The sequence below is a fragment of the Panthera onca genome, chromosome B1 (genome assembly GCF_046562875.1).
Source record: "Panthera onca isolate mPanOnc1 chromosome B1, mPanOnc1 haplotype 2, whole genome shotgun sequence".
NCBI lineage: Eukaryota > Metazoa > Chordata > Mammalia > Carnivora > Felidae > Panthera > Panthera onca.
Window position 1 is genome coordinate 76,721,571 of NC_138342.1, and position 21,383 is coordinate 76,742,953.

General features: G+C 34.8%; 1 protein-coding gene across 3 annotated transcripts in view; it reads left to right on the plus strand.

Moving 5' to 3' along the window:
- Positions 1–21,383, plus strand: part of GRID2 (glutamate ionotropic receptor delta type subunit 2) — a 1,486,895-nt gene that overhangs the window by 266,038 nt on the left and 1,199,474 nt on the right. Inside the window, exon 1 of one of the 3 annotated variants that reach the window (XM_078445881.1) lies at positions 3,935–4,035. The exons of the other annotated variants lie outside the window; for them this stretch is intronic. The gene's annotated coding sequence lies outside the window, so the exon portion shown is untranslated. Of the gene's footprint in view, positions 1–3,934; positions 4,036–21,383 lie in introns of those variants that run through there. 3 annotated transcript variants of the gene reach the window in all.

Genomic DNA, 21,383 nt, shown 5'->3' on the forward strand with positions numbered 1-21,383 from the left:
CTGATACGTATGTCTTTTGATTGGAACATTTAGTCCATTTACATTCCGAGTGATTATCATATGAATTTAGTGCCATTGTGTTACCTAAAAAGTTTCTGGTGATATTCTCTGTTCCTTTCTAGTCTTTGTTGTGTTTGGTCTTTCCCACTCAAAGAATTTTCTTTATTATTTCTTGTATGACTGGTTTATTGGTCTATCTCCTTTAATTTTTTTTTTTTTTTTTGGTCTGGGAAACTTTATCTTTCCTTCTGTTCTGAATGACAGCCTTTATGGATAAAGTATTATTCACTGCATATTTTTCCCCTTCAGCATGCCACTTCCTTCTATCTTGCCAAGTTTCTGTGGAGAGATCTGCTGTGAAGTCGATATGTCTTCCCTTGTAGGTTAAGGAAGTATTTTTCCCTTGATGCTTTCAGGATTCTTTCCTTGTCTGAGTATTTTGTGAATTTGACTATGGTATTTCTTCATGATGGCCAGCTTTTGTTGAATTAATGCGAGTTCTCTGTCCTTTTTGGATTTTGATGTTGTTTTTCTTTCCCAGATTAGGAAAGTTTTCATCTATAATTTGCTCAAATAAATCTTCTGCCCCTTTTTATTTATCTTCTTCTTCTGGGACTCATATGATAGGAATGTTATTATACTTTAAAGATTCGCTGATTTCACTGTCTACATTTGTGATCCAATATCTTTCTTTCCCTCTTCTTTTCAGCTCCATTATTTCCAATAATTTTATCTTCTGTATCACTGATTCCTTCTTTTGAGTTGTCTGTCTTTGTTGTCATTGCACCAGTCAGTTTTGCAACTGAGTAATAACATTTTTTATTTTGGCCAGTCTAGTTTTTAGTTCTTTTATCTCTACAGTAAGTATTCCTTAGTGTCTTCTATACTTTTCTCAAACCCAGCTAGTATCCTTATGATTGTTGTTTTAAAATCTGGTTCACACATCTTACTTGTATCTGTATCGATTAAATCCCTGGTTGTGACTTCTTCCTGTTCTTTTTCTGGGGGGTAAATTCCTCTATCTAGTCATTTTGTCTGGGTCCCTGGTTTGTTTGTGTGTGTGTGAGTGTGTGTGTGTGTGTGTGTGTGTGTGTGTGTGTGTGTGTGATTAATAGGAAAGTCTGTTGTATTCCTTCTCGTGAGATGAATAGGTATATTAAGAAGAGGTCAAAACAAAGAAGAACCTAGATCCTATGTATGTTTGGTCTACTTGTTAAAAGAAACTAGATCCAAAAAAAATTAAAAATGAAAAACAGAGAAGCTAGATACAAAAAAAAGGAAGCTAGATTTTAGATGTGTTTTGGTCTGTTAGTTAATAGAACCTAGATCAAAAAAAATACATAAATGTTCTTACTGTATTTTATATTAAAAAACAAAACAAAACAAAAACAAAGGCAGCTAGATTCTATTTCCCTTTAGAGCTGAAGCTTTATAGCACTCTATGGTCAGTAGACATTGTGCGTGGGAGGGGTTAGTGCTGGTCTTCTGGGGCTGCAGCTACTGTGCTGATTCTCAGGTGTACCTGCCATAGTGGTGATGCACCTGCAGGGCACAGGAAGGCACGGTTTGGTGTAAGTGGCTCCTGGCCTCCTCTTGGTGGTGCTGTTTTGCTCACTGAAGTGGGTCTATACTGATGGGTGAAGGCAGGAAAAGGCCTAGGGCAGCAATCTAGTCTCTGTTTGGGGGAGTTCAAGGTGCCACTCCTCACGAAAGCCTCACAGAAGAGCAAATCATCACGCTTCTATGTCCCTGGGTTTTGTCACATCCCTGCCCTCATCCTGTGTCAGAGCTGTCTGCCTGCAGGCAGCACAGCACTCCATGTTTTATCTTAGGTGAGGCTAGGTTTCAAAACTCCCATCTTCAGAGACACCCAGGGCATGGAGCCCCACTGATCCTCTGGTGGAGGGTCTCACCATGCTGTGGCCAGGTGTCAGTTGGTCGCATGGCCATACAGCTGGTTGGAGTTTATGGTAAAGCACAGCAGAAGGCTGGCACCAGGCTCGCTGCCCTCAGCCCGCATCCCCATTCCAATGCTAGTGAATAGAGAAACTCATTAGTGCGCATCAGGTCTTTTAACCCCAGAGAGCTCATGCCACCTTTCCCAAATACACTCCAAGAAGCGGCACTGTTTCTTCCCATGCTACCCGGGGGATCCTCAGACCATGCTGCCAGCTCATGGATCTCCACCCTGCTTCCCCACCAGAAGTCGGCTAAGTCTACCAGGCAGAACCCTGGCAATGGAGGTCCTCTAAAACTTGAGACTTTGCACTCAGTTGTTTATAAAACCTTGGAGTATACAGCCCTTCTTCTTTTCCCAGTCAATGGTTTTGGGGAACAGTTTTTCTTGTGCAAAGCTCTGCAGATGTTCTCAATCTCTCTCTCTCTCTCTGTCTCACTCTCTGTCTCTCTCTCTCTCTCTGTCTGTCTCTCTCTTTCTGTCTCTCTCTCTCTGTCTCTCTCTCTCTTTCTGTATCCCTCCTTTCCATGATCAGAGTTTCCTCCCTTCTGTAGTACCTGCAGCTCCTTTCTCCCCCAAACAAGTCTACGCAACTCCTACCTATCATGATGAGGCCATTTTTTAAATCTCTAGTTATGCAGTTTGTTTTCTCTGATTGATTTCTTGGGTGTTCAGAATGACTTGATGTTTATCTAGCTGTGTTTGAGGGATGAGGCGAGCTTAGGGCACCCTACTCCTCCACCATCTTAACCTCCTCTTTCAATAGTGAACTCTCATAAATCAGCACATTCTAAAGTACAAAAAAGTAACTTCATTATATATGAATATATACTTTTTTTTTAATCTGGCAAAGTTTGGATTAAAGTTTTCAAAGATTTGTTTTGCTTTGGATCCATTTCTCACAATTAGTGTAATGATCCATTTCTACCTGGAAGGCCTCATTTGTGTGTTCTTTCCTCTGTAAAATGAAATCTCCTTGGAAAGATGAAGTTGAGTTTACTTAGAGTGAAGCCACTGCAGTGAAGAACAGGGAAAATTCAGTTTTGGGCTTAACTCTGTAGACTAAAGATAAAATTCTCAGATTTCTTTCAGGTTAGTGGGCAGTGAATGACACTTAAATGATACTGCAATGTTCTAATAATTTCTAGTGCTAATTAGTACAATATAAAATCAGGAGTGAACATAATTATTTTTTTCTCTATTTGAGGATAAGTACCATAACTTTACAACTATCCTAATGGTAGGTATATCGTTAAAGTTAGGCAAACATTGAATTTTACTGTAATTATTTTTACAAATTAATTCCAGACAGTGCTTTGGTCAATTCTAATTTTTTGGCATTGGCTGCTTTATTTCCAGACCTTTACAGGTCAGCCAGATGCTGCCAAGTTCCCATGCCTAATTGTGCCAGATCTGGAGGTGTGTAGGAACACAGACAAGCCATGGTTGTAATGGGAGGAACTCAGGCTTTGGAATCTAATCTTGATTTGCATTTTGGCTCTCTAAATCACAATTTCCTTATCTATAATATCTACCTCATAAAAATTTAAGAAAGATTTAAATAAGTTGTATATGTATGTAAAATAGAGTGCTATAATCATAATAGGACTCACCCATACACACACATACACACACACATATGTTTCTCTTTTCCTATGACATTCTGTTATGGAAAGAGTTTAGAGACTTATATTTATCAATATAGATAATATGAATATTTCATTTATAATTCTAAATTATCCAGGCCAACTCTCTTTTTTTCTTTGGCACAGAGAATTATGAAGTTGATACAACCGTTTTCTCATGAATTTGAGACTGCCTTATGAATGCCAGTGCCTGTGGAATAAGCCTTATCTGAGTGGTTTTGTAAAGGATTAAATTGTAACCTCTCACTATAACCCCCTGCCTTTCCAGTTTAATGATTAAAAAGAGTAACTTTGTTAGGATTATGTGCTTTAGTTAAGCTTTAGGGAAGTTCTGAAAATGAGAAGCTACAAAGAAATGGAATGAGTTTTCTTTCCTGATAACTAGAATTACTTTTCCCACCTGTACTTGTTTGTGGTATGCTTCAGGAGCTGGTAGGTTTATCACATTTTCTGCCTCAGTAAGGTGTGAGTAATACATAGACTAAAGAATCCCTGGGCTGGAAAATTGATTTTATGCTTACAATGGGTGAAAATTATTAACAAGCCTAATAATACTTGGAGTAATTTTTCTGTAAGAGCTACTATTTTCATTTGCAAAACATAGCAGGGAGAATTATGTATAATTCTAATTTTTCCACCTATCTTGATATATAATTCTATTAGGAACACTGGTACTCCAACTTTAGAATAGTCATATATAGAGACATACACACTTGAATGCTTCTTGGTCTTTATTTGTTAGTGACTGCTTAGGATATTGTCTTTTTATTGTGGATCTTTTTCTTTACCAAATTTTCAACATGTAGCTAATGAGTAAAGCCAGTCAACTCATACAATTTCTGGTTTCAGAGATTTTGTAAAATTAATTATATCCTAAATATAATTGTGTCACATTAGCCAGATATTTTTCATTATCTTCCCTCTGGCTCCAACTTATTCAATTATTCTTACTTCTCTACAGCTTTGCATGAACAGTAGTCTCCAGCTATATGAAATAACTCCTTTCAGTGCACATCTACATTTTTCTATCTACTTTTCTTACTTTGTTCCTTTGTCAATTTGTCCTTCTTCTACTCTTGAAATGTGTAATTCTACCTATTTTTCCAGGGCCAGTTCAAATGACCTTATTCCACATAATATTCTGTGGTGGACCCATGAATTCTGAACCCCTTTAAATCTCTACAATGTTTAATTCAAGTATCACATATAGAATACATTACACTTTATTATGTATTTAAGAATTTGTAGGACTAGTGAAGCTAGAAACTATGTTTGTGGCATTTAATATTTAGGCTTTCTCCTACATGGGAAAAATAAAACTGTAGGAGCTAAGCAAAACTAAATTCATTTCGAAAAAGGCTAATTTTTAAGTAGTCGTGAAAATATCAATTTAATGTAATAGACATCAAATACGAGCATGCACAAATAAACATAAGGTCAAAATTTGATTAAGAAAACACTGTGTCCCTCAAGGGCAGACTTTTTCATGGGTAAAAAAAGTCATACAATCATTACATTAGTGCATGGCAAGTTGTAATACTTGTAGATTGATAGACTCTTAAAGTATAGTTGGAGCACTTGATGAGAGATGAGAAAGGTAAACTTTGATTTTATGAATGTGTAATTTGAGGTGTAACACTGTCTGGGAATTTTATTTGGGCCTATGGATAGAGCTCAGTTTCAGAATATAATTCTGCTCTAAGAGTTCTGAATCCTGCATTTTGTAGCTCACTTACAGTGAGGGGCTCATAAAACCCAAGATAATATAAAGCATTATGTTCTAAGTGAAATTGAAGGGGTGATTTATTTAGAAAATTGGTAGAACTCTCTCTCTCTGATCAACAGCTGAAAATATAAGTTTAAGTTCCGAAAGAATCTCTGTCATTCATAAGGCAATAGAAGCTTTACATGAAAGGCAAGAATAAACACATTTGACATGCAGATGCTTAATTGTGATGTATGTTGTTGTTAAAATAATAAAGACAGACCTTTTGAAATTTCATATCTCTTTATGAAATTTATATTTTGCTGGTATAAATAAATTATTCCAACTTCTGAAATATATAACCTATGTTTTCAGTGTGGTGGTGAGTCTGTTCATGAAAAGAAGGAAAGGTATCTCATGCCAGAATACATTTGGTGTTCTAATAGCAAGTGATGACTGTTAAAATACTGACTTTGGAATTATTAGTTTTTGTATTTGAATCTGACTTTAACTTTGAACTAAAACTATAGGAATGGTTTTTGAGAAAGAATGTGGTTTTAATAAATTAACTTTTCAGCCACATTTTCATATTTCAATATATAGTTGTGTTACTTATTACTTTCATGTATTTTGATAATATATTAGGAAATTATTAATCTTATAGGGGTAAATTGGTAAGGGGATACCCTGCAAATGGAGCTTCTTGATAGGAAAAATTCCGAAGCTGGAAAAAAAGTAGACAATATTGTAAAATATGTAAATTAGGGCTGTCAGTAGTGTTTTTCATCCAAAATGATTTTTTTTTCAGTATATATTCTACTTACTGAATTCCTGTTTGCTAGGATCTAGGACCTTTAAATGTTTGCTTACTTTATAATTACAGTTTAAGAAGACCTAACTGTTGTATCTCACAGAACAAAATTTTTAATCATTTTCAAAATCACAGGTTTCCCCCCTTAAATCCACTTAATTTCTTTATTATAGCACTTATGCCATTGTAATGCTGACCATCTATCTACCTTCTTACCTACCTACCTAACAAGAAATTTCTGTAACTAGACGATGTCTTTAAGACTACGAGGTGAGTTCAATTTCTATTACTACTGTTTAATACAGTGTGGATGTCTAGCATAGGAGCATAAGCATATGATATTTGTTAAAGAAAGTAGTATAATTAACCAGTATTTTTCTCCCATGTTGGGTAGGCACAGGACTAGTTGTTCTCAAATACTAGGGCATTAGACATTATTGCTCATATTTTAAAGAATAAAGCTAAACCAGTGTATTAGTTTGCTTTTGCAGTGTAACAAAGTACCACACACTTAGAAGTTTAAAACAATACACATGTATTAGTTCACAGTTCTGTATGTCATAAGTCTGACATGGCGTGGATGGGTTCTCTGCTTAGGATATCACAAAGCTGCAATCAAAATATCAGCTGTGCTGAGTTCTTGTCTGGTTGCTGTAAGGAAGAATCTGCTTCCATGCTCATTCTTATCGTTGACAGAGGTCAGTTTCCTGTGGTTGAATGACAGTATTCATTTTCTTGCTTCCTGATAGCAGGAGGCCTCTCTCAGCTACTAGAAGCTGCTTGCATACACTGCCTTGTTGCCCCATTCATCATCAAGCTAGCAGTGGCATATCTGATTCCTCCCATGTTAGAATCTCTGATTTCTCCCTCTGCTCCCAGCAAGAATAAGCTCTCTGCTGCTAAAGGTTCATGTGATTAGATCAGTCTCACTCAGATAATATGCCTAATTTGATATAAACCGATTCTTGGCGCCTCAATTACATCTGGAAAATCCCTTCACAGTCACACTATGTTAGTATCTGAGTAACTGGCTTAAGTTGCATGTGTCCTAGGAGCCAGGAATCTTTAGGGGCCGTTGTAGAGTTTTGTTTGCCACACTGAACACTGATGAGGAAAAAAAAAAAAAGTGTCCAAGTGCTCAAGGTAGAGTAGGTGTTTAATTCAAATCTAAGTACAGTGTTTTATAATCTTTTGGTACATATCACCTTTTATAATGTTTACAATAATAATCAAGCTAAATGTTATAATAATGCATTTTCTAATTTTATGTTGCCTGTTAATATACAGAGTTCTCTAGATTGAACATTCTTAACTTGAGATATTTGCATTTGTTTAAAATTGAGCTGCCCCCTAACCCCACCACATAGTTGAGAATCTACTTACAACTTTTGACTCCCGAAAAACTTTAATAGCCTACTGTTCACTGAAAGCCTACCAATAACATAAAGGAATGATCAACACATATTGTCTATGTTATTTGTGTTATATACTATATTTTTACAATAAAGAAAGCTACAGAAAAGAAAATGTCCTTAAGAAAATCATAAGGAAGATAAAATACATTTACAGTCCTGTAATGTATTTATCAGGAAAGATTTGCTTCTAAATGGACTCCGCATACTTCAAACCTATGTTGTTCAAGAGCTCAACTGTAAATTGGGGTGTTTAAGGAATTAGGAGGAGAGGGAAAAATGTGTTTATTTAACACCTGTTATCTACTCTGTCTATATATTCCATATGCTTACGAAAATGACATGTTTATAGTGTACTCTAGTAGAGTGTATTAAAACTTCTGAAATCAATAGCTAGAAAGCATATTTACTCAATAATTTTAAGCAGTATTGAGGTTATCAGATAATTTACTTTTATAACCAAATATGAAAATGTTCTCTCTAAAGGGAAAATGAAAAGAAAAAAGGTTCGATGTCAATTGTTTCTTGATGTCACCTGAGTGACATTATATATATTTCTTTAGGATATTGTTACAGTCAAGTTATATACATATATGTGTGTGTGTGTGTGTGTGTGTGTGTGTGTGTGTGTGTGTGTGTATATATTCACACATACATATACATATATATGAAACTATATACACATATATTCACACACATATATATACATATATGTGAAAATATATACACATATATATATGAAAATTTATAAAACAACCTTCAAATAGAAGGCATTAGTAGATGTGTATACTTTATCTAATACCCATATAGTCCCTGTATATTAGCTAGCATCTTTGTAAACGGTAGAGGTTCATGTGCCTTTTACTGACTATTCATGGTTCCGAAAGCCTGATAGGTTTCAGTAAACCTTATGGATATGCTTAGCAGCTGGTGTAATTTTTGTGGTGAAGTATCAACTCACTTTAGCAGGGTATGTGTAATGCATCTTAAAATAAAAGTAAAAATTATTCAAAATGTCATGATATCCATACATAGAAAAAAAAGCCAGAAAATTCATATTACCATTAAATTCAATATGGAAATTTTTTGAAGATAGAAAACAATCCAATAAATAGAGTCATTATTCTGCATAGCATATAACTTTCTAATTGCATTTACAGAAATAAAACAAAGTTTGCGAAAAAGCAAAAAGGGGACCAGAAAATTTGTTGATGACATATCCAATGAATACAATTTTGGACAATAGGATCCATGTTAGGCCTGACTGAATCTATTCATTCTCCAGTCAGCAGGGAGCACACCTCCTTCAGAGGCAGAAAAGCCTGAGGAAGTTCCTCACTTTTGCAAACAACATGTAGAGTAAGTTCCTTCACTCTCAACAATCCTTATTGCACATTGAGATATTTTTCTGTAGGATGAGTGAAGAAATTACACTATTATTAAACAATGGTAACTAATTTAACCTATATCCAAGAATAATACAGGTACTATTTTTGTTCATGCTAAAGACGAATAATTGGAAGAAATTCTGTGTAACTGTAAAAACTTGGTACTTCATGATGATGAAAAGTGCCAAAGATAATACAGTTTTGGATACACATTACACAGTTTCATCCAAAGCATGGTCAGTACTGTGTAATGCTGATGCTTAGTTGTGAATGACTGTCACTTACAGTAGTTGGGGTGGGAAACTTGCTGTTAAAAGCTGTTCAGTCTCAGATCCCTATCTCTAAAGTGGTGCATAGTCTAGAGATTTATTTCATTGTGATTAACATTGTACCTCCAGTGTTCTTTTTGTAAGTAGTTACCCTTCAGAAGTTGGAAATGATCACATCTGTGTTTGATTGTTACTAAAGTAGTATGTTTACATTAATTTAAGAAATGGCTCAAATACCACCAAAAAGCTATTTTTTTTCAAATACACTGCAGTTGTCATTAGCAAGCTATATAATGTTGCTGTTTCTGCTTGTTCATTCCTTTGTGATTTTGACACATCCAGGTTCAAAAATTACATATTTTCTTTAATTATAGAGTATGTCTTACTTCCCACAATATAAATATATAAAAAATATGTAATCTATATTGGCTTTCCTTATATCTGAATTAGATGACCTTTAGGAGCTCTTCAGATTATAATCTGATGGATTTCCAGTTTTAACTGAAGTATATTTATAGAAAGTGCTCAACTTGTATTTGCAACTTCTACAGAAAAGTTGCTTGCTTATATTCAGAGCATATTTGAAAATTTATTAAGCATTACAAAACTATGATTAGTTCCGCTTTATTTGTTATATCTTAACTCAAGAAGGACCTTTGGAATTTATTAAGTATTTATACAAATAAATCTCTAATTGCATTTAGGTAAATAAAACAAAAGTTTATTAGGAAAATATGAATCTAGAGCATGAAACTTCTTAAACTATTCTTTTCAAATTTTCACTGCTCTATAGAAGCTATCTACACGATGAATGCAATAGCAAATAGGGCTGAGGTGTGGATCTCTGAACAATAATTTTGACTCAAGACCTTAGTATATGTAGTTTAAATATTTTGTAGAGGTATAATTATACTATTAATATTATGATTTGTGGTAGCTTTTTAAATACTCAATTATATAATTATGTTTTATGTATTACACAAATATTTATTGCCTATTATGCAACAAGTGCCTTTCTTTGCACTGGTGATTATTTTATGAATATAACAGACAACATCCTTTGTCTCATGGAACCTGTATTCTAGAGAGGGGAAGAGAATAAATAATAAATAAAGAGTTAAGATATGTAGACTATCAGATGGTAATATGTACTTTGTCAAAAAATATATCAGGGGTGGAGGAAATGGAGTGGAGGCAGAGTTTAAAATTTTAAATTGGGTGATCAAGGGAGGTCTCACAAAGAAGTTATCATTTGGACAAGGACTTGTAGCAGTTGAGAAAGGCAGCTATGTGTTTGTGTCAAGGGAAGACCATCCCAAGCAGAAGGAAGAACAAGATGAAGATCTCTGACACGGGGACGTGGGTTGTGTTTTCTAGGAACAACTAGGAGGCTGGGGTAATGATATCAAGGAGAAACAGAATGAGTATGAGGGTCTCTATGAGGGCTCTATAAGCCCCTGGAATGATTTTGATTGTTTCTACAGATGTGCTGAGATGCCATTCTGGCTGCCTCTCACATTCCAGCTAGCATTTACAACTTTTGTCTCTTCCAAGTTTTCTGACTTCTTTTTTTTTTAATGATTTTTTTTAAATGTTTACTTTTGAGAGAGAGAGAGAGAGGGAGAGAAAGAGAGAGAGAGAACACATGAGTAGGGCAGGGGCAAAGAGAGAGGGAGACACAGAATCTGAAACAGGTTCTGGGTTCTAAGCTGTCAGTGCAGAGCCTGATGGAGGGCTTGAACCCATGAACTGCAAGATCATGACCTGAGCTGAAGTTGGACGCTTAACCTGAGCCACCCAGGTGGCTCATTTTCTGACTTCTTATGTTAATTCCTCAGATACATACTACTTAACTCTTGTGAAGTTTCTGTTGATTTTGGCAGCAGGAATGAGGAATCTTGTCATCTGGTCAGACTTCGATGTGTAAAATTGTTTTGAAATACAATTAAGAAGTAAAAATTTCAGGGGTGCCTGGGTAGCTATGTTGGTTAAGTGTCCAACTCTTGATTTCAGCTCAGGTCATGATCTAATGGTTGTGAGATGCAGCCCATGCGTCGGGTCCCTCGCTGATAGTGCGGAGCCTGCTTGAGATTCTCCCATTTTCCCTCTCTCTGCCCCTCCTTTGCTTGTGCTGTCTCTATCAAAATAAATAAACATTAAAAAAATAATAATAATGAGGGGCACCTGGGTGGCTCAGTCGGTTAAGTGTCCGACTTCAGCTCAGGTCATGATCTCAAGGTTCGTGAGTTTGAGCCCCGCATCAGGCTCTGTGCTGACAGCTCAGGGCCTGAAGCCTGCTTTGGATTCTGTGTCTCCCTCTCTCTCTGCTCCTCCCCTGCTCACACTCTGTCTCTTTCTCAAAAATAAGTAAAGATTAAAATAATAACAGTAATAATAATGAAAATATAAATCTCTAGTTGAGCAGTGTCCTCAAGAGAAAGCTAAGGTTTAACTAAAGCAACCAGTCTTCCATAAAGGAGTTGAAAATATTAATAGCATGCAGTGATGATGGAATGAGGTGGCCAGAGTGCAAAACAGTATTTGTGCAAAGGTATAGGAGACATTAGTTGAATGAAAAAAAAAATAGGGAGAAAATGAAAAGATGTAATTATAGTTAAAGAAACCTACATTTTGGACAGCAACCAAAGATGCCAGAAGTTAGAATCATGATGGGATTAGCTGGCCTTACATTCTCATTAAGAATCTCACAGGCTTTCTAAGACCCAGATAGAGTCCTGCAATGAATTTCTTAACCATTTTGGAACAGTTTTAAAATTTTTATTTACAATGGGCTCATTAAAAGATGTCTTACAGCCTCTCACATCTGATTGCTTGAAACTTGGAGAACTGACTTCTTAATAAACCAGAAGATATAAGTGAAAAAGTGTTTTAAATATAGGTAACATAGGTACGGCTATATGAATAATAAGTATCGGTATATGAATTCTTGTAATCATGATTTTTTTCTTATAATCATGATTTTGATATAGTACATTGTTTAACATTGTGTACCTTTTGTTCAAATTCTGGCTCAAGAAAGTTGTTTTAGATTACTTCACTATTAAATCAGGAATAGTTTTTGAAAACACTGAAAAGTGCATAGAACTCAACATAGCAAACATCCGTCTGTCCACCTACAACCTAGCATTTATACGTATCAATATTGTGTTAACCTATTTTAGAAATTATGTTAAAGGAAAGAAAATTTGTTTACTTTTTTATTGCAAAAGAATCCCTACAATATTTACTTGAAGTTTGACTTAAAGTCTTAAGCAGTAGTAAGTGATCTCTAGGATTCTACTTATGTTTTCTTCATACATTTCATCTGAGGATGTTCATGTATCAGCAAAGCAGTAGAATATTTTTACAAATTGGACTTTTTTTTCATTGTTTGTTTATTTTTTGAGAGAGAGAGAGAGACTGGGGGCAGGAAGAGAGGGAGAGGGTGAGAGAGAGAGAGAAACCCAAGCACATTGTGTATCGTCAGCACAGACCCCAATGCAGGGCTCAAACTCACGAACCGTGAGATGACGACCTTAGCTGAAATCAACAGTCGGATGCTTAACTGACTGAGTGACCCAGGTGCCCTGACTTTGAAAAATTTTTTTCTTGTACTCGTGGATAATTGCTTTACATGAAGTGCCGTAAATAAACATTCTTACTGGACATATTTTGACTTTTAAAATCATTTCTCAAGAGGTTAATGAAAGGCCATAGTGTATTCTCTGTCATCTCTTTTAATAGGGCCCACAGCTCATTTGAGTTATCACTTCTTTCCAGCTGCTATTTTATATTCTTTTTCTTCAAAAGAAGAATACTACATATCATGTCATTGAGTCAGACTGTCAAAAGAGATGAATTAAGGACACAGTTTGAAAGCATTCATGGTTGTCTCTTTTTTCAGCACATGTAATTCTGAAAGCAGAATACTTTTTCTCAACAGTGGACGAAGCTTTTGGACATAGAAAGAGTTTATTAGTATAAAAACTATAGGTTTTTGAATATAGAAAGTTCTGTATTCAAGCCCTAGTTCATTTACTTTATAACTTTGTATTTGGTAATTCACCTAACATTGTGATTGGGTAATTTATATCCTCATCTATAATACGAGGATGAAGAGAACTATGTAAACAGGAATTCCAAAGTTTCAAGATATTATTGCTTTCTTAAGAATAAGAATAAGTTATTCTTCAGAATAAACTCAAAGTGGCAAGCATGCATACACAACTTTGGACATATTTGAAAGATTTATTGTCATGCAATAATTTAAAATAGTACTTGAAACTTGATTTCTCTTAAATATTTGACTTGTATATGGCAAAAACTATGATTATGAAACAGACGTTTATAGATGAGAGAAATTTGGGTCCATTATGCAACCACTTACAACTAACAAATACTTACAAAATATTGTCATCCTTTTAAGGAAACTCATGTCTCACTTACTGGTGGCTAGTCTACAGCTGTAATGGAACTACTGTTTTCTCATTGCTCATGAAATATTTTGTAGAGCAACTCTCAGCAATAGCTGTGTACTGCTCCTTAACGATTTCCTTAGTATGTGAAACAACACAAAATATGACATGTTGGAAAAAAGTTCATACATTCCCCCAAAATTTTTGGTTTCACATTTTAGAATGCTAACATAATAAAAATGATAAAATTACAAGTGAATTCAGAGTTAATAAAAAAACTATGAAGTTTGAGAATTATGTCAGAAGGGTACCTTTTTCCTACCTGAAATATACCACATGATGCCTTCTTTTCTTTAGAAATAAAGACAATGTTTGACAGTTCTAAAGTACTTAATTTCAAGTGACTTATCTATGAAGACAATGTTTGGGGCGCCTGGGTGGCGCAGTCGGTTAAGCGTCCGACTTCAGCCAGGTCACGATCTCGCGGTCCGTGAGTTCGAGCCCCGCGTCAGGCTCTGGGCTGATGGCTCGGAGCCTGGAGCCTGTTTCCGATTCTGTGTCTCCCTCTCTCTCTGCCCCTCCCCCGTTCATGCTCTGTCTCTCTCTGTCCCAAAAATAAATAAAAAATGTTGAAAAAAATTAAAAAAAAAAAAAAAAAAAAAAAAGAGAGAAAGAATGAAGACAATGTTTTACATTCTAAAGTGCTTAATTTCAAGTGACTTACCTAAGTCAACTCAGATTGGTAAATTACTTTTTTTATCTAGAAGCAGAGTAATTTTTTTTTACTTTTTATTTACTGTGTAGAAGACAGCTTAAACTAAATTATTTGTGTGCAAAATGAGTTTCACTCTTCAAAGAGCATATAATTCACACTGTTTTTTTCATACAGGTATTTCTTTTACATATGGTTTTACCGTATCAGTTCTCATACTTTCTATGGTAATGGAAGGTGGTATTAAAAGGATCTAGTGAATTGTTACAAAAGGAAAAAAAAAAGTTATATCTGTTCCATCTAATAATATCTGTAAGTCTGCTACCGTCTTACCTTTTTTTTTTTTTTTTTAAGTGCATCATTTCAGTTTGGGAACCATTTGAATTGCTGTGCAGTGTTTAAAAAGTCTCTTCAGAAACCAATTCTTTCTATTCTTGTCATGGCAGTTAAGTTTGCAATAATAGGACATTGCTTCAAACAAATGTATGGTATGGAGAAAGGGACTGAAATGAGATATGAAATTCTGGATTATAAAAAATTAGAAAATATGGAAAAAATTGAAAAGTTAATCCCATTCTTTTCCATTTTATTTTAGTAGCCAAATACACATAACATAAAACGTATCATGTTAACCATTAAGTATACTGTTGGGTTGTGTTCAATACATTCACAAAGTTGTACTACTATCACCACTCTCTGTTTGCAAAATTCCTTTCGTCTTGTGAAACTGAAATTCTATACCTATTAAGCAAAAACTCTCCAATTCCCTCTTTCGTAGCCCCAGAACTCCAGCATTCTAATTTCTATCTCTATGATATTGACTACTCTCAGTATTTCATATAATGGATTCATCTAGTATTTATTTAATTGCAACTGGCTTATTTCACTTAACATTCTCAAAGCTCATCCATGTTATACCATATGTCAGAATTTCCTTCATTCTTTTTTTTAAGCTTTAATTTTTTTAAGTTAATTCATTTAGAGAGAGAAAAAGAATCCAAGCAGGAGAAGGGCAGAGAGAGAAGGAGAGAAGGAATCACAAGCAGGCTCTGCACTGTCAGTGCAGTATCCGACTTGGGGCTGGATCCCAGGTTCTGTGAGATCATGACCTGAGCCAAAATCAAGAATCGGGCACTTAACCGACTGAGCTACCCAGGCAACCCAGAATTTCCTTCATTCTTATGACTGAATTTCATTGTATGTGTTTACCACATTTTGATTGTTCATTCATGTATCAATAAACGCTTAGGTTGTTTCTATGTTTTAGCTGTTAAGAATAACGCTGCTATGAATATGAGTGTACAAATATCTCTTCAAGATGCTTTTTTCAATTTTTTTGAGTTATATAGTCATAAATGGAAATGTTAAATCCCATGGTAATTCTATGTTTTTTGTTTGTTTGTTTATAGGACTACGATGCTGTTTTCTTTTTTTTTTTTTTTTTAATTTTTAAATGTATTTTTGACAGAGAGAGAGAGACAGAGCATGAGCGGGGGAGGGGCAGAGAGAGAGGGAGACACAGAATCCGAAACAGGCTCCAGGCTCCGAGCTGTCAGCCCAGAGCCTGACGCGGGGCTCGAACTCACAAACTGTGAGATCATGACCTGAGCCGAAGTCGGATGCTCAGCCGACTGAGCCACCCAGGCGCCCCATACGATGCTGTTTTCTATAGAAGCTGTACCATTTTACATTATCACTAGTGATACAGAAAGGTTTCAGTTTCTCTGCATCTTTGCATGCACTTGTTATTTTCTGGTTATTTTTGATAGTAGCAATTCTAATTATTTTGAGGTGGTATTGAAGTGTACTTTTGATTTGTATTTTCCTAATGATTAGTGATGTTGAGCATTTTTTTTTAATGAACTTACTGGGCACTTCTATGTCTACTTTGGAAAAATAACTATTCAAGTTCTTTGTACAGTTTTGAAGCAGATTGTCTGGTTTTTGAGTTTTATGAGTTCTCCCTATATCTGGATATTAACTTCTTATCAGATATATGATTTACAATTAATTTGTGAGTCTCTTGTATATAGTATATAGTTGGATCATTGTTTCTGTTCGTTTGTTTGTTTTTAGCCTTTTTGCCAAATTCTGTCTTTTGATGGGAGAGTTTATAACATTTACATGTGAAACAATTACTGAGGAGGGACTTCTGTCATTTTGCTATTTGTTTTCCTTAAGTCTTAGTAGCTTTATTGTCTTTCATTTCCTGCAGTGCTGTCTTCTTTTTTATTTAGTTGTTTTTTAGTAAGATTTAAAGCTTTACATTTTTACATTTCAACAATTAAATTCCTTTCTCATTTTCTTTTCTTTATATTCCATAACTGTTTTCTTTGTAGTCATCATGGGGATTATACTTAACATCCTAAAGTTATAACAGCCTAATTTGAATTAATACCAGCTAAACTTCAATAACAAGCAAAAACTCTGCTCTTTTATCCCTCTATCCAGCCCTTTTGATTCTTGATGTCACAAAATTGCATTTACATACATTTTGTGCCACAAAACATAAACTAATATTTAAAAAAAATTCTATTAGTCTAAAAAATCTATTAGTCTCTTAAATTATGTAGAAAACAAAATGTGCAGTTACAAACCAAACTTACAATAATGCCAGCTTTAGACTGATAATTATCTTTTTATAAAATATACACTAGTCTCTTAAATCACATAGAAAATTTAAAAATGGAGTTATAAATGATCATTACAACAATGCTGACTTTACTAATTGCCCATTTGGCTTTAGGTATTTACTTAAAGGTATTTACCTTTACCATGATCTTTATTTCTTCATATGGCTTTGAGCCGCTATGATCTTTATTTCTTCATATGGCTTTGAGCCGCTGTGACATGTCCTTTCATTTCAAACTGCAGGACTCCATTGAAAATTTCTTGCAAAGCAGATATAATGCTAATGAACACCCTCAACTTTTGTTTATCTGGGTATATCTTAATTTCTCCCTTAGTTTTGCCTGATGCCTTCTGGCCTCCAAAGTTTCTAATGAGAAGTCTGTTGATAATGTTACTGAGGATCCCTTGTATATGAGTGCCTTCTATATTGTTGTGTTCATGATTTTTCCCTGTGTGTTTGGCTTTTGAGAATTGAATTATGATGTTTCTCAGTGTGAGTCTCTGAGTTCTTCTTTCTTGGAGTTCACTGAGTTTCTTGGATGTTTATATCTGTTTTTTATCAAATTTTGGTCACTTTAAGCTATTATTTCCTCAGTTATCCTCTCTTTTCCTTTGAGAATCCCACAATGCATGTGTTGGTCTTCTTGGTGTTGTCCAACAGGACTCTTAAATTCTGTTCACTATTCTTCAGTCATTTTTATTTTTCTTTCTCAGACTTGATAATTTCCATTGTCATATCTTCAAGGTCACTGGTTCTTTCTTCTGCCTGCTCTCTGAGGCCTTCTAGTGAAATTTTTATTTCCATTATTGCACTTTACAGCTCCAGGATTTGTTTTTGGTTTCTCTTTAGGTCTTCAGTACCTTTATTGATATTTCTGTTTGCCCATCTATTGTTTTCTTGACTTTCTCCATATTTTTGTTTAGTTTGTTGATCATCCTTAAGGCAGCTGTTTGAAAATCTTCCTCTAATAGATCTACCAGCAGGTCTTTTTCTGGGATGATGTCTGTTGACTAAGTTTTTTTTCCTTCAAATGGGCCATATTGCCCTGTTTTCTTTGTATAACATATTTTTTGTTGTTGTTGTTATTGTTTAAAACTGGATATTTCAATCTAAAAATAGAGTAAATCTGGAACTCAGATTCTTTTTCCTCATAGTTTACTTTTCTTTGCTTTTGTTTTTATTTATTATCTGTTTTTTAAAAATTTTTGTAGGTTGTTTCTGTGTCAAGGATCAACTTGAAATATAAAGTATTTTCAGTTCTTTTCTCAACCTCCATCTTTTTCTAGACCTGTACATTGACTTTGTAATTTATCTGTGTATATAGCTGCTTTGAATATCCTGGTTGGTAATGTCTGGCTCCCAAAGGAGAAAAATAGAAAAATGAAGGGGGAAAATAAGAGTACTGGCTCTTTAAATCTTCTGGAAATAACTCCAGCCATGGTGGGGGATGGTGGTTTGCAACAAAGGGAAGGAGTAGAGGGAGAAGAATGCAGCAATGCTGGTTTCCTGTTTCTTTTTCTATACCTCTAAGATCAGAAGCAGAATCAGCCATTTGTGCTACAGCACAGATCCCCTGTATTTAGAGGACAGAATTCTTTTTGTGCACCCTGGCTCCTACAAACTATGTGCTAGGTGCTCCTGGAAAGGCCTACAGCTGCCTGCCAGATGGCTGAGGGGTAGAAGGTGTGTAGCTGGTAACTGTACTAAGGGCTGAAATTGACCAAAATTAACCACAATTTAACCTCTAAGCCTTTCTCTGGAAGATGCAAGTTGCAATCCTTCAATAGATTTCAAACTTCCAAAATAGTTATTACCTCAGACAGAATCTACCAATGCAGTTGTCTAGATAGGGAAATAAATTCCTGATGCTTCCTACTTCACTGTCCTCCCAGAATCCTCTGTAAATAGTGCTATTTTTATAAAGAATTGATTACTGATCTTTCAATGTCTAATACTCTTGTAAAAATTACAAATAATTCTTATTAGAAGAACTGATTGGGGATATATATAGTCCCCAAGCCCCCAGACTTAGATAAAAATGCATAAGCTTTTTAGAGAGGATCTGTGTTCCAACACAAAGTGATTATTTTAAAGAATAGATTCCTATTATTCTCCACATGGATGATCCAGATTATCTTTTCCTTAAGCAGCCTGTATTTCCTTTTGTCCCACAGACTTCTGGAAAGCATACTGCAAAGTCAGATATTCAAGTGAAACTATTATCAGTTCAAATGTGCTTTGGGTTTCTGTATAACTTTACAAACATTCCAAATGAAATATGAATTCAGTGTCATTGGAGAGTTGGCTGAGTAAAAGGCCATATTACAATGAAGAACCCCTTCATGAATTCGACTTAGCTCACACTTTGATGCAATGTTACAACTTAAATTCTAACATAAATGCCCTTGTCTGAAATCTCAAGAGAGAGTCATTGAAATTTTGGCTTTTTAGTCTATGATTTGCTCTTCTCATCTTAAGTCACTTTATCATAATATTTTGGAAAAAAAAAGAAAATTTAAAGATATCTGCAATATAAAAATATTTCAGGGGCACTTGGGTGGCTCAGTTGGTTGAGTGTCGGACTTCGGCTCAGGTCATGATCTCACGGTTTGTGAGTTTGAGCCCCGCATCAGGCTCTGTGCTGACAGCTCAGAGCCTGGATCCTGCTTTGGATTCTGTCTCCTTCTCTCTCTGCCCCTCCCCACTTATGCTGTCTCTCTGCCTCTCAAAAATAAATGAATGTAAAAATTTTTTTTTTAAATATTTCAAAATGTATATAATATGCCTTCCAGTATTTATGTGTGATCGTTTTAATAATCTGCATTGAATTTTATCTCTTTGCAATTTTTTCTTTCTACATTATATCTAACTCCCTCTGTGATCTTGGCAATATTCTCTTTGAACCTGATTATCTATCTTTAAAACAAGAATGATGCTCACCTATAAACTACATAATTATGGTGGATAAAGTGGAAGTTAATATTATAATGTACTTTGAACTCTAAGAACAAAGTGCTAAGTAAGCATTAGACACTGGGAGATAATGAACCAGTTAGTTTCTATACCTGATCACAATTTGAATATTACAGATCCAAGTAAATTATTAAAGGCCTTTAATACATAAAGTCAATGACTCTGGCATTGTCATTGTTAGGATCATTAGTCACTAAAGTGAAAAAAATATTCTAAGTCTTTAAGAAATGAAAGGCTAGAGATTTGTTATGAACCCTGCATTTAGGAACATATCAAAGTGCATACGTTACTGGAACCCACTTAACATTAAAGTAACTACGAAAATTTTCATTTAACCTAATCTTTAGAAATTTACCCCAATTTAATTTCTTGTATGTATGAGGTTATTAAAAAAGAAAAATTAAACATAAAGTTTGAGAAAAAATTGTGTAAATACTTTAGCTAAACTACTCTTTAAATAGTATAGTTTAAATCGTTGTGCTAAATATTGTACCTATAAAAATTATGCAAAATACTATTTGAATACTTTTATATGCTAGTCATCATTAATAAAAAATTCTCCCAACAGGGGCACCTGGTTAAGCATCTGACTTGGTTTCAACTCAAGTCATGATCTCAAGGTTCATAAGCTCAAGACCCACTTTGGGCTGTGTGCTTCCAGTGCAGAGTCTGCTTGAGATTCTCTCTCTCTCTCCCCCCACTTCTCTGCCCCTACCCTACCTTCTCTCTCTTTCTCTCTCTCAACAAATAAATAAACTTAAAAAAATTATCCAAAAAAATATTAAAACCTATTTCAGAATTTTAACTTACAAATAAAATTTCATTGTGATAGTTATAAAAACAAAAATGTTCCTATCACTTGGTAATATAGAAATTTATGATAATGAATATATTGCCATATATAAACCTGTAGTTTTTTTTAGGAAGGTGTTGAAACTGAGAACTGTGAATTCTGTCAGTCATCACTTGCTTTGGGTCTCGGGAAGATTACTTAATCTAAGCCTCATTTTCCATCAATACTTTTTCATCAAAACTAAATGATATAATCCCAGTTAACCACTTAGTACAGTGCTTATTACTAACACATGTTAATTGAGTTCAGTGTTATTATTTCAATTATTATAAACTTGACAGAAACACAGCAGAGTAAAATTGCCTCTGATTCAGAATAATATTTGCTAATTGTCATGAATTTGGTGTATATCCAGTACTTCCTTTCCAACAGTAGGAGTTATTGTTTCCGTTTACTTTCTTAGAGTGTGAAGGGTACGATAGGGTGAGCTGGGGAAAATACACCTCTTGGTAAAAGGAGAAAGGTTCTAAAAACCCTGTGCATGACTATCAAGACATTAGCATAGAACATATGAGGAAATTTTCTATTGAATAAGGGGCTGCAGACCACATTTGTAATACAGAATTAATTCGTGGAGGATATCTCAATGTAATTATTATTGTCTGGGAAA